The 9,261-nt window shown below is 46.9% G+C and overlaps 1 protein-coding gene across 3 annotated transcripts in view; it reads right to left on the bottom strand.

The window, feature by feature from the left end:
• The window catches only part of GNAS (GNAS complex locus), a 67,349-nt gene that overhangs the window by 24,262 nt on the left and 33,826 nt on the right, over positions 1–9,261 (bottom strand). The gene's annotated exons all lie outside the window — the stretch shown is intronic.

Below are 9,261 nucleotides of genomic sequence, written 5' to 3'. Positions count from 1 at the left end.
GGCAAGGTACAATTGGGACCATTGTCCCGGAAATGTATCGAGCAAGGTCAGACTTCATTCATTTCAGCCTCTAACCCAGCAGGCCATCCTCCAGAGGTCTTTGTTTTGTCTTAGTGTAGGTTTCACCTATATGTCATTATGACCACTGATGGACAAATAAAGCATTTACTTTGTAAATAAATGACAGCAGGTGGAATCAAGGGTTTACAGGTAAGCAAATGACACCGAGCACCCTGGAACACAAGCTCGTTTGTGGTCTGTTCGGCTTTCTGTTTTCACCCGACACAAACTGAAAGACGAGATTTTACTTAATTGGCGTGGTGAGCCGACACCGTCTAGAGTTTTCGGTCTAGCATTTGACCTACCCAGGCCTTAAAAGCTTTAATTTTTTTTAAAAAAGGTTTTCACATTTGGAGGCCACCATGCGTGACCTTTTCATATGAATTAGTAATTTATTCTAATAGGTCGCTGCCATTTTAAGTACCTGGCTTACGCTTTGAAAGTACAGCAATCCATTAGCATAATTCTTGGAACAGTTCAGCTAGAGTTTTTTTTAATGGAAGGGGCCTCTCATTTGGCTCTGGGGGAGATGGAAGTTGTGGAAAATTAAAGGCTCCAGAAAGGGGCAAAGGGCCGGAATGTCCTGAGGATAAAATGTCTAGGGAGGGCACAGGTCCCTGGCTCAGGTGACCTGCTTCCTGGCCAAAGCCAGCAACTTGGGATAGCACACCCTTAACCTAAAACATTAGGTCCCCTCATGATACGCCTTGGATTAAGCAGAGCCGCACACGACCCAGAGGGATGGCCTAGCAAGAGATCTTCCCAACACGTTTTATGACAATGAATTCACATGTCTCGGTTTGAATTTTGTGGTCTTGCGAGCTTCGTATTTAGGGATGGATGTGTTCCTTGGCTCTTTTGCATCTTCCTGCCTGGGTAAGAAGGCCTAGTCTGCTTTTAGAAGCAATAGACTCGCTATAGCTTGGAATCTTGAAAATATTGTTACACTTAATGATGTAATTCAGTTTTTGGACAAGGGTGTTCTTACTGGCTTTTCATCTGTTGGGGTCATGGAAAGAGCCCAGAGAAAATATAGTAAGATTTTAACAGCCTCGGAAACAATAAATAGGTTTCCACTGAAACGGAAACCTCAGCTGTAAGATTTTAATAGTATTTAGTGCTTCCACAGTGTTTTCAGTCTTTAAAGCACATTCTGTACTTTATTTAGATAGAAGGACTAAAATGGTTGCAAATGAACGTGACCTGAAACCTGTGCTATGTAGATGATGAGAGTAAGAACTAAGACCCAGTAAATCCCTGGTAAGGAGGTCCTATTATTTAGGACCACAAAGTTCTTAAAATCTAACCTGGTGATTACCCAAGGCATCTTTTTCTTGTCATATTCCCTAGTTAGTAACTTCAATCACAAAGTACTTCTAAACTTGCATTCCAAACTAAACGCAATGTTTAAGTCAGTAAAACTTCATTTCAGAAGATCTGAAGTCAAAGAATTAACTACATGCCATGTGAAAAGTCCCTATTTCATTGCCATCAACTAATTTCAAAACAATTTGTTTCAAATTCAAAACACAGCTGATCCAAGCAGAATGTGGGAGCACAATGGTCCATGTGTTTGGACCCAATTTCTTGAGCACTGGCTCAAGAGCCAGTGCTTTGAGATGCCATTGAAGCATCTACTTGAAAATGATGGTGCACAATATGAGGGTGACTGAGACTTTTTGCCTCTTTACTGATCTTTCTTGACTCTGATGAAGGGGCCCCATTTATGAAGGGAGCTTTCTGGTCTCCACGGATGCCCTGTGTCTGGGGCCATGAGCGCCCTCCTTACCTTTCTCACCAAACCCCCAAAAGGCCCCAGAGTGGGTGGGAGTAAACCTTTAACAAAGCCAGCCACCATCTAACCTTAAAAGGGGGAAACCATCCAAGAGAGACTATGTGCTTTACTCTGTTCCTTTTAAAGCTTAAACCTAAATAATATGATACACATGTTAAACTTGACTGAAGATTCTAGATGGACAGACCCTTTGGATTAGGGGCACAATGACATCAAACATAACAGATCCATGGACCCACTAACTGGAGATCATAATTGGGTTTGAAAAAAAAAAAAGCTGTACGAGTGTTACTGCCCTTGAGCAGGAAAATTAATTTTCCTCAACTTAAAATATTTTTAACTCCCCTTGGGGGAAAGTCTTTTCATGAGGGCTAAGGTAATGGCAAAACCTGTTGCTTAGAACTTTTAAGTTGGCCTTGAGTACGGAAACTCATCCAGGATGGGGAGTGGTGGAGGCAGGGCCGGCTAACTTCTATTTTCATTTACAGGGTGTCTTATTTAAATGGCATTTTGATCCGACATCTCACTAAACAAGGAACAGCATAACAGGAAAAATATAAACAAAAAGCAAGTTGGCGCGATCGATAGAGCGCTAAAGTCCTAATCAGACCTCCTCAGATTAAAGAGGCCCTCTAATTGCTCTGATTTTAAAGATTTTAGTTTTTTTCCCTATCGCATTCAATTCTTCAAATTCAGCCCCCTTTAATTAAGAGTTTAGAGAGTTAAACGCTCCGGATTAATCAGGTAATAAATTTCCTTTCACTAAATGCTGCTTTGTGTATATAACATTCGCAAATGCAACAATTTCTAGCTTCAAGTTTTACGTCCTGGGTTTTACTTCATTTCCCTACCAACTAAACGCAGGTGATCATTTTCAAGTGGCCCTGCAGTTAGTTACTAGCCCCCCCATTTGCCATCACTGACATCCTGGCGAGGCTGGGGTGTCCTCTGCCCTCCTGGCTGGAGCCCCCTCCCCTTGTCCCATTTCCATCTGCTGTTGGTAAACCCTGAATGAAGCAATTCATGTGACATAATTAGTCACATGCCTTCTTCATCTAGACATGGATCTACCTTTTCATCTTTTTGTGTTTGCCCACACACGTTTAGACTGAAATAGAAAAATGTGTAATTATAGTGTGGCTCCACCTATTTCCCTGGGTTTTTGTTTGGAGGGGGGAACAAACCATCCGGCCGCCAACAGCAAGGCCCCCAGATGGGGAAAGCCGCCTCCTCCTGGCTGTCCCCCCACCCCCACCCTACCCCACAAACTCCACTAAGCCACCATTTGGTGTAATTCAGGGTTTGCTGGGAGGCCCAAGGCTGGTCCCCCCTGGCTCCCTTCCCTCAGGTTACGGGGTCAGCAGGGTGCACAACTGTGGCTGGCCTGCCTGTCAGGAGCCCATGGACATCAGCAGAGCCCCGCTGGCATTCTGGCTTCCTGAGGTCTCTGCTGACCTCTGGAAGTTAGGACGAGAAAAATCACTCAGCCAAAGCACCAAGCAGTTGCAACCAGTCTGGGGATCAGATGAAAAGGAGATGTTTCCATGAGCTCCAGACCTCAGCCCTAGCCACAGCCGCCGCGTCTCGGGGTCTCTGCACGCCCGCCCAGCACTGGGAAGGCGGCCTCTGCCGCTTTCCTGAACATTCCTGCCCATCGGTTGCCTTAGTCTCTACTACCTTCTCAGATTACGGCTCCTTTTGTGCTAATTACACTGAAAAAATGGAAAGAATGTCGCTGACTTTACAAAGAACACAAAGCAGGGTTGCCTTAAACCTAAATATAGCCAATTTCTTTCAGAAGGCAGACAACTCGGCTTTCAAACGAGCTGCACTTTGCGGATTAATTGCAGATGGCCAATTCATTTATTAAGACCCAGGTGACAGAAGGGCCCAGCGATTGGGAGGACAAATTAAAAATGTGTGTTGCTTTTGGGGGCCATTTACATAAAATGAGGAGACCTGATTAACGATGAGCTCCCCCCCATCTCACCCCATCCGCCCCGTCCTAGCACTTCATTGTAAATTATGACTTGCCAATGATGGCAGGCTAACGTGGCAACCCAGGGAAGAGGGAAGAGACCAAAGCTGCAGACCTGCAGAAAGCAGTACCTGTTCTAAGGCAGGTAAAGACATCAATGAAATGCAAGCCTCACTTTCCCCCCCTCCAAGGCGGTGGCTGCAGCCGAGCAGAGGATTTGGTTTCTGCTGCCCCAGCTCTCCACTAGGTAAGAAGCGGCCCCGGGAGAGACAACACCGGAAAAGATGAGCTATCCCCGGGAGCCAGGCAAATTATGGATTACACCACCCCTCCTTCTCTGAAATCCTCCTCTAAGGGTTAATAGGTGAGCAGTAGCAGCTTGGAATGATTTATTTTTCTAAGGAACATTAAATACTGAGTTGCTCATGCTGAAATAATGCCACAGCTGTGACCCGTAGGGCTGAATTTTGGACACGGGCTCTAGTGACAGGTGTACTTGATGTATGCCCAGCTTGGCTGGAGTTGCAATGCCCCACTCAAATTTTCCCCCCAATTAATTGGTGGGGACTCTGGAGCCGGCCAGGAAAGCAAGTGCCTTTTGCCACAGACACAGAAGACCATGTGTGCTCAGCCGTCAACAAAAAACGCCAGCCTGGGGGAGCTGCGGTGGGGGGGGGGGTGCACAATGGAAGCACTGCTCCCTGAAGGTAAAAGAAGAAATCCAGGCAGACCCTGGAAGGTGGGGGAAACGCAAAGGTGGGAGCGGAGAGAACTGATTGGGACCAAACCCTTCCCGGTTTTAAAGCAAACAGGTCTGTCCTATAATCACTTCTTGGAGGATTTTAGCAATTGAAGCGAGCCCGGGATTCTAGGAAATGTGTCACCAAAATTGGTATTATTAGAGGAAGTGGCACAAAGCTAGAAACGCAGAGTCTAATCTGTAACATACTAATTATACCTATTTTTATCACAGGGTTGCCGTGACCTAACACCAAGATACAAGATCTGTAGAAAACTGGCCCTTTGCGTATGTAAGACATGAACACCTTGGGAGTGGGGGTGCCACAGGACAATGGCTTCACTGAGTCCCGTGGTCCTCTCTGGGGTGAGAAAGCAGCAGTCACCCATGAAGGCAGCTGATTTTCATGGGAACTTGGAAGCAGTGAAAGAAGCCAAGTGAGGCTCTAGACCAAACCTTGGGAATTCTGGGGTGATGTCAGCACACTGGGAAGAGGGCAACTCTAAAATGTCAGTCTGGCGGGGGCAAGCTGGATTATGCCCACAGGGTGTCCTGGTCTAGAGAGAGAAGGAAGAAGGCTGGGCTGTGTTTTGTCAAGCCAAGATGGATCCTGGACAGGCTTTCCTTGGTCCTTCCCACTGACTACAAAGGCCCCGGGTCCCCTGTCTTCTGGCAAGATGGCGCCACATGGCTGATGGATAGAAGACCAGCTCCAAACGCTGCCACGTCTCCCACTTTGGAGACTGGTTCCAGTAAGACTGCTTCTCGCTAAGATGAAGATGGCTTAAGATGTTGACCAACTTAAAGCCATGTTAGTTTTCTCTGCTTCTTATTCTTAAAAGATTCTCATTCTTAATCTCTGCCTTCTGAGTACCAGTATTTCTTTAATAACTGGATCTCCAGAGCTGCTTCCAAAAGCATAGCTGTGAAGGAACCTTTCAAAGGAAGTTGATCTAGAACTTAGTTGGAACCCAAAGACACCTAAACTTCAAGTTAAAATGGATATTCCATTTACTCACCGCCATTGAAAGCATCCCCACAAGTCTAGGAAACCCTGACCCCAAATTCCTACCATGAGGTTATTAACCCATGCCTCAGGGGGGCGCCCCAGAGCAGGATAATTTAAAACCACTCTGTGCCTTAAAAGTGAGTTTCTTAGATGGTTTTCTGTTAATTAAGTCAAGGAGTACTCTAAATATATCATTTCAATGAGCTGCCATGAGTTGGCTGAATGCAAAATGTGAAAAAAAAACCAAACTGTTGACTAACTAGTGTGATCCCCAAGGACACTTAATGCTTGAATCTTCAATATAAAATACCTTGATATTTCATTTCCCTTGCACATTCTTAAATGTGTTAAATAAACGTGTTTTCTTCAACCTGGCATAGCTATCTATCTGACAGATTGACTGAAGCTACGGATAGCAGCGAGGGGAACTCTGGAAAAAGGAGAAGGAAGGCAGGACCCGAGGCGAAGGAGAGAATTCTGCGACAAACATCTAGTTTCTAAAATGGATGCCAAAGGCAGGGGGGATTTGGGAAGAAAAGTATACATGTCATTTCTAAAGCATGCAGAGCACAACAGCACATTCTGCAAACAAAAAATTTTTAAAAAGCGACCAGCGGCCCACAAACCCCAGGGAAACAGACAAAAAAAAAAAAAAAAAAAAAAAAAGATCTTTCTGATTTATCATAATGGAACCTTTGCTTAACCTTCTTCCCAATACCTGGCAATTCTGTGAAATCACCCAGCTGTCACTCTCTTCCTTTTAGGAACGTGACACTGATTTGTCTGGCCGAGACCCATTATTAGAATTCTGAGGTCTGCCTAATGGGGCTACTAATAAATCTAAGTCATCAATTCTTGACCTCTCTCTCCCGAAATTCTCGGTATTGTGGTCAACTGCTGCAAAGACGTTTTCCAGGTTCTGTAACTGTAACATAAAAATAAAGGATCGAGGCTGGGTGGGTTTGGAGGTCTGAGCACATCTGGGCTCTGCACTCCCTGTGGCCCGGAGGGAAAGTAAGACCCGGTAGAGACAGCATCTGGGGGTAATATCAACGCGCTGCGTTGGGCTGAGCTGTCTGCAAACAGGAATGAAGGGTAGGAGGCTGGAGTACGCCGGGGGCGCCAGTGCCCTTCCCTGCCTCTCCTCAGCCCCTTCCTCCTCCACCTGCCTGGCTGCTCACCGCACTGAAAGATCAGGACAAAATGTAGCCCAGAGTTGAAACTGGCTATCCACGCGAGAAAGAAAGAAAAAAAGAGAGAAAAGATAGATGATCTAGCTCTAGTTGTGATGACTTTGCGATAAAGGGGATGCGGGGGCCAGCTTTTTTGAGAAAATGAACCGTGGACTTTTTTTTTCCTTTCTTTTTCTATAAAAGCTGCATCTCTCATCCTTAGTGTTGACTGGTGGGACCGGGGCAGGTGGCTTTAGGTTTTAGCTTCCTCTAAATTCTAAGATGGCTGCAGACACCAGACAAATCTCGACCTTGATAAGGATGTTGCCGAGAGCGAAGTCGTAAAGCTGTCTCTTGGCATCGTTCTGCCTCCCTGCGCCTGCCTGTAGGGACCGCCTTGCCACTTGGTCCCCGCCGCCCCTCCGCAGCCTTCCGATGGCCGCTGCAGAGAAAGCGAGACCCTCGTGCCCTCCCTTCCTCGGCCCTCGGAGCGCAGCCTGGCTCCTAGGTCTGTTCCCTCTGGTTCCAAAAAATAAGTTTATCTACGGCATTGGGGTTGTGTTGCGGTGATGTCAGGGTAGGTGGCCGGATGTTCCTCTCAAGTGTTCGGGCAAACTGGCTGGCTGTAGACAAAACAACCAGATGCTCTTTCACGATTACATTTTTGACCAAATTGATTGGAAGCTTCGGTGGGAAGAAGACAAAAAAACTCAAGTCAAGAAGGTCACCAGAGCAGGAAATTTGTGGGCGCGAAGACGCCGTAGGAGAGTGGACAGCATTACATTTTTCTCGCAATGAAAAATCCGAGTTTCCAGATCGTGCTAAATGACTCCAAATTTGCCAGAACAAAGCCACCGCAGAGAGAATGGATTTTTTTTTTTTTTAAAGGTTATACTGTTCCTATTTACTTGGCGTTGCTGCTGCCAGAAAAGTGGCCCGGGCCCTCCTTTTCAGCACTGAATAAAATGTAAATGGTCTAAATTAAGAAGCCATCTAATCTCAACCAATATTAATTCTGATTCTGACATGAAAAATGAGACCACTTCTCCAGGCAGCATGATGACCACCACCGCCCGATATTAACCGATCGCCTCACCGTGTTTCTCAAAGAACGAGCTATTTTCCCCTTTCCGAAGTGCCTATTTCTCTCAAAGAGGGGATGAAATCCTCACTGTCTTTATTCTGACATCGGAAAGGCACAGTATCCTCGAGTGGGCTCGCCTTGACCGCCCCCCCCCCCCGCCGTCTCCCACTCTGCCGGCTTCTGTATCTTGTCTGTTTTTCTGTTCCTCCAAACTATAAAATCACTATAAAATAAAATATCGAAGTACCCTGAGGGCTGTAAGTCAAGATGCTGTCCTCGAACGTTTCTCTTTGCAGACCGAACTGCCAGCTCCTGATATTATTCTCCAAGCAAAGAGGGAGGGGAATGGGTTTGAACATCTTTTTCTAATGTTTTCCCCTCAACTGGTCCACTGAAATCAGCCCGATCATGGTGCCTCCATCTCCGTAGCACACAGAATCCCCGAGTATCTAGATAGAACAAGAATTTGCATCTCGGCTTGGCTCAGACGGGGAGACTGCAGTGGTTCCAGGGAAGGAGGCATCTCAGCCCAGCCTGCAGTACCGACCGCTGCCCCCTCCTCTACGAGTCTACAGATGTGGCATTCTGCTTGTTAATCCTCTTGTTAAGTGCGAGAAATAAAGTGGTTTTACTGGTAAATGTCCATAATTCATCTACCACAAAGCCCTAAGTCCCTGCTGTTTCATTATCCGCTGCCCGTTAATAATTGTCAAAATTAGAAGTGTCTCTAGCAGCACGCCAATTTAGCGAGGGCAATAAGGAGCCCCAGAAAAATCACAAATTGTTTGGGGGAAGTTGCTGCAGAGAGGGCCTCCTCGGAGGGACATAATGCCCACCGGTGTTTAATTCAAGGCCGAGGGGCACGCGGCAGCCGCGGCGGCAGTGGCGGCGGCGACATCACTTTTAACAGAGACATTGTGTAATTCAGTTACACAAAAGCAGCCGAGATGAGCAGGTTCAAATCATGTCTCCTGCTCTGTGCGATTCCGCGCTGGAGGCTCTGGACGCAGCCTACACCGTGCGTTTTGCGGCATGAAAGAGCCCTAACAGAGCGGGGAGGTGAAAGGTAGCAGGAAATAATGCACCTTCTATGTCTGTGTGTTTTCCCTCTGCTCCCCTCATCCCTGGGGACCCCACAGCCAACCTGGACGCCTTCTGCTACTCTCTTGCTCACATTCCTAGTCCCAGCAGCTACGGCCCTTTCCAGCTACGAGAGGCCGGCATTCACTTTTACATTTCTCTCTAAATGCTGCCAGCCCCGTGGGCCCAGTGCCTCGGGTCGGGCCAGGGTTTACAGACGAGCCGAGAGGATGGAAGGGGGAACCAGGGCTCTGTCCCTGATGCTTGCCTTGCGGGCACTGAACCCAGCCTATCGACACCTGCCTTCCTAACTCCCTTCCCTGCCCCTCGGAGCATTAGGCCCC

The sequence above is a fragment of the Canis lupus genome, chromosome 26 (genome assembly GCF_048164855.1).
Source record: "Canis lupus baileyi chromosome 26, mCanLup2.hap1, whole genome shotgun sequence".
NCBI lineage: Eukaryota > Metazoa > Chordata > Mammalia > Carnivora > Canidae > Canis > Canis lupus.
Note: the sequence above shows the minus strand (reverse complement) of the source record. Positions and strands in the feature narration are given on the sequence as shown.